This window comes from Pteropus alecto, unplaced genomic scaffold, assembly GCF_000325575.1.
Source record: "Pteropus alecto unplaced genomic scaffold, ASM32557v1 scaffold22, whole genome shotgun sequence".
NCBI lineage: Eukaryota > Metazoa > Chordata > Mammalia > Chiroptera > Pteropodidae > Pteropus > Pteropus alecto.
The window spans coordinates 10,106,078-10,110,604 of record NW_006434839.1 but is presented as its reverse complement, the minus strand read 5'-3'; the positions used below and the strand labels follow the sequence as shown (position 1 = coordinate 10,110,604).

Here is a 4,527-nt window from a genome sequence, read left to right as displayed (position 1 = left end):
GAATTTTCTCAAGACTCCCCTCCATCAAATCCTGACACCTCCTCTTCCCTGGGAGGACCCAAGAGAGTAGAGTGGGCCTTGCCCCCTGGGCCTCCCGGGGTCTTTTAGTCCCCAGGGGTCTCTGCTTTCTTGACTGTCCACCCCAGCATCAGAGGCTGCAGGGGCAGCAGAGCAGCCTGGGGGACGCCCCACACAGTGCCCCCAGGCCTGAGTCCCACAAGGTTATTTAGCATTGGCCCCCGGGTACCTGGCTGTCAGGAACCAAACACCTGTCTCGGGAGTTCTGTTTGGCTATCAGCCTTCAAGAGCTCCCTCCCTTCCCTCTATCACACGCACAGAATGCTCAACCCACCACCCCTACCCGGCCCATCCCTCAGGAGGCCAGAGCGGGCAGCTGAGCCATCCTCCTCTCACAGAAAGGTGCTGAGGAGCCTGTGGGGCAGATGTCATGCCCCTTTGCCCCCTCCCATAACCTCAGCTACTCCAGGCCAGCTTTCTGCAAAGACCCAGAGCCACTCCTGAAGTCCCCTCCCATCCAGAGTGTCTCTGTCATCTACCCACCACCCCGAGATCCCAATGTGATCTGTGCCCTTGGGCTGACCCTGACATCCTGGACAGACTTAAGTCCCCTCTTTTTCCCACCTCAGAGGGGTGACAGAACTGTCTGAGGAGGATCCTAAGCACTGGTCCTAAGCTACAGGGGCTTAAGATGAATCTGTTCGATAAGCGCTTCAGAGCCTGTGGTCCCTTGTACCCCGCATCAATGTGGGGTGGACTTCATGCACCTGGATGGGACTCCCTCTCCCCCGGGGGTGACATCTATGGACTCTGAACTTCAACCAGGTCTGTTTGGGACAAGAGAGGACACTGAGGTCCACAGCAGGAGATCCTGTGTTGATGGGGTGGCCTCTGTCCCCACAAAGCATGGCCAAGCCATTCTGATTGTGAGGGCCCCTGAAAGATTGAGCTTTCTAGGGCAGAATTCCTCCTCTTTCTTTTACTCTTTGTCCAGGTGTCTTGTGGGCTATATCCTTCAGACAGGCAGGAAGGATGAGGGCTTTGACCCCTTCCATGATAGAGCCCAGTAGAGGGAAGTGGTTTGAGTGAAACGCTGAGCTAAGCAGATTTAGGAGTATTTGAATCAGCCCAAGAGCAGCTGATAGGGACAGGGCGGGTAATGAAGATGTCTAGACGGAGGATGTGAGTGGGGGAAAACTCAGCAGAAGGACCAGTGATGATTACACTCAGGGGTAGGGCAGGGGCGAGGTGGCCAGGGGTGGAGTGAGGACACTACGACACAGCTGAGCTAGGAGCGGAATCCCAGGGCTACGGGAGAAGTCTCCACCACAGAAGTTTTCAGTGCAGTTATTTAAAGGGGATGGTGAGAAACCCAGGCAGCAGTGAAACTCCAGGATCTGAGAGTTTAAATGAAAAAGAGACATAGAGACCAGAGTTTTTGAACAGTTCCTGAGGGTTTCAGGGTCTGCCGGAGCTGTGGGTCCAAAGTCCAGAGCAGAATCTATGGAAAAGTTTGGGAGCCGGGTTACAGAGGATCAGAGAGAGGAAAGGGGCTGACCAGGAAGGAAAAATAGAAGTGGTATTTATTCTTAACAGGGCCAAAGGAGCGGAGGACCAGGGCCTGAGAAGGATGAGGGCATCTGCCCAACTTTCTGGGCCTCAGACCAAGGGAAGAGATAAAAAGAGCAGCACATTGGGAGAGGGAGACATGAGGTCTAGAGACCGTGTGACAGTGCTGGCCAAGTGGGGGACTTCCGAGTTGTGCCCAAGAAAGCTCTGAGGAGGCGGCAGTTAGTAAGCATGGGGGAGGAAGTCCCAGCTGTGGTGTCTTGGCCATCGATAATAATAAAGCTAATACTTACGTATCAGAAACGGTATGCCCTTTACAGGAGCCAGAGTGGCCGAGAGAAACCTACTTCAGACCATGTCGTGCTCTGCTCAGCCTATGCAACGACCCAGGAGGCATCTCTGTCTCCCTCACTCACTCCATAGAACAGAGGCTCCAAAAGGGCAGGGGGCATTAGACAAAATCGACTTTTTGTTTGCTGCTTAATCCTGGCATGTAGAGTTGCTCACGGAGCATTTGCTGAATTTAGGCCAATCTGTGAAAGTGTTATTATTTTCACTTGATAGGCTGGAAATGGGGGTTCCCAGAAGGTCTGTGATTTGTTCAAGGTCACACAATGCCTGAGTCCTGGAACCAGAGTGTGACTCAGCACTGTCGGACTCCACAGTCTAGCTAACGAGTTCCCAGAAAATAGGGGGTATCTGAAGAACAGGCCAGCCTGGGGAACCCCAAGAACCAGGGTCTGTGGGGGTGGGTCTCCTGGAGGGGAAGTTTCAGGTAAAGGCAGCTGTCATCTACACCGGCCTGCATTGAAGGGACCGGGTACAGAGTTGAATGCGGGGAGGTCTTGTCCAGCTTAGACATCTGTCTTCTCTCCCTACCATCGGACTTCTTTCAGTTCCATTTGGTGATATTCTGCCACACACACATACACACACAGGCCTCTAACGGAATCAAGCCTTTCACCACACCCTCAATCTGACGCCCCAGCCGGGGAAGTGGGGGCAGGGACTGTCTCACCATTGGGAGTGAGAAGCCTGGACACGTATCTCTGTCAAAGCTCCCAGGACTGTGGAGGCCACATCTCCCTGTTTCCCATGTGCCCCAGGGGGAAACTGGAAGCGATCTCAGTTTAATAAAATGTTATTTGTTGGACTAGAAAATATAGCTGTGCTTGTGCTTCACCATAAGCATCAGGATGCACGGGGACCTTCCATTTTGGAAGGGTGTGAGTGATGCTCTCTGCCTATGCCATGTCTGGCCCAAAGTGGTTCTTGGCTCTGGTTCCCCTAGTATGGAGAAGGTAGGTCCCCAGTCAAGCAGAGCCCCTGAATAGCCTCCATCCCTGGAGCCTCACACCTAAACTGTGGGCACAGTAACATCATCTCTTTACAGACAGAGAATGAGACACACAGGACTGGCCTAAGGTCACTTAACTTGAACACAACAGAGACAGATGCAAGCTCAAGTATGGTGTGCCTATCCCTTCAACACAGCCCTGCACAGTTCTTAATGAAGTTCAGAGTCTCTACGGGTAGGACCTCACCTGAGCAAGGGGGACAGTGTGTGGGGCTGGCAGAATGCAGAATCCTAGTCTCATGATCCCTCAGACCATGTGGGGGGCATTTGACAATAAAAGAAGGTTCTTCTTGACTATCGTTCCAGCTATATTTTCTAGTCCAACAAATAACATTTTCTATTAAGCATTAACAGCCTCCAGTGACAAAGGTTCCCATCTTCAGTTAAACAGCAGTTTCATTTTTAAAGAAATACAAAACAATCTACCTATCTACCCTTCCCCATTGACACTTCAAATTTTAAAAATATGAAATGGTGAAATACTCAGCAGATACAAATAGTAAAATATTTATATATAATTATATTTCCATTTCATATTAGGGCTACAAGGAGTGAAGAAGAGGGGGAGAGAGGCAGAAGTAAAAAGGCATCTGGCAATGAGTGATGCTACAGATCCGGGGTAAAGACCAAGCCAGATTTTCCTAGAGGGAGGGAGAGGTTAAGGGAAGGTCAAAGTATTTGTTATAAACATGGGCTCTAAAGGGCAAATCGTACTTTCTAGAACTTACATATTTTAGTCGTTATCTAAACTTTAATCAGTTAACTTGGAAATGTTCTTCATTAAAAAAATTTTTTATTGAAAATTACTATAGCAACCAATGAAAATAAGAGTGGTCCCTGAGTAAGTTGAATCCAGTGGGAATCAGACATTAAAACCATAAGTGAAACCAGCGAAGACGGACTTCTCCTCCTGGGTCGGTAACCCGACCCAGGAGGAGAAGCTTTCCAAGGAAGGTGATGCTGAAACAAAATTTGAAGCATAGAATATTCCACGAGAAGGAACAGGGCGTGTGAGGGTTGAGGCCCGCCAGCTAGACCCACTTAACAACGGAATAACGTCCAGAACGGCAGACGGTCAAGGTAGCGGTGAGTGAAGAGGCGGGACAGGCGAGCATGGCGCTGACGGAGAGGCCTTGAGCGACCAGGGAGGGGAGCTGCGGCAGGCAGGTGTGGGGGTTGAGAATTAGAAAGGGGCAGAGTAGCCTGAGGATCCCTATCTGCAGGCTCGTCCAGGATGCGGTGTCGGGGTCCGGGCGCCAGCGGTTGGGGGCTGGGGCGGCCTCGGATCTTATCCGTCGCCCCACCGCGCGCCCGTCAGAGGCTCGGCTGATGGCCTGGGTCTGCACGGATCTGAGCTCCCGGAGGGCGCGGACTGGGAAATTCCCGGGCCCGACTGAGCACTGAAGCGTGGTGGGGGGCTGGGGCTGTCGCATGACTATTTTGCAGGTCCAGAAGGCCGAAGGACCCCAGCCGTCCGTCCAGGCCCCTGCTCTGTCTGGCGGCTCCCCGGAGGTCACGCGCTGCAGGGGCCCCAGTCCGGCCTGAAGCTGAGCCCGGGCCCGCGGTCTCCGGGTCAGTGCGGG

At 52.4% G+C, this 4,527-nt stretch overlaps 1 protein-coding gene across 1 annotated transcript in view; it reads left to right on the top strand.

Moving 5' to 3' along the window:
- Positions 1-4,113: 4,113 nt before the first annotated feature.
- The window catches only part of IRF5 (interferon regulatory factor 5), a 13,562-nt gene continuing 13,148 nt past the window's right edge, over positions 4,114-4,527 (top strand). The window contains exon 1 of the mRNA XM_015588394.2: positions 4,114-4,516. The gene's annotated coding sequence lies outside the window, so the exon portion shown is untranslated. The remainder of the gene's footprint in view (positions 4,517-4,527) is intronic.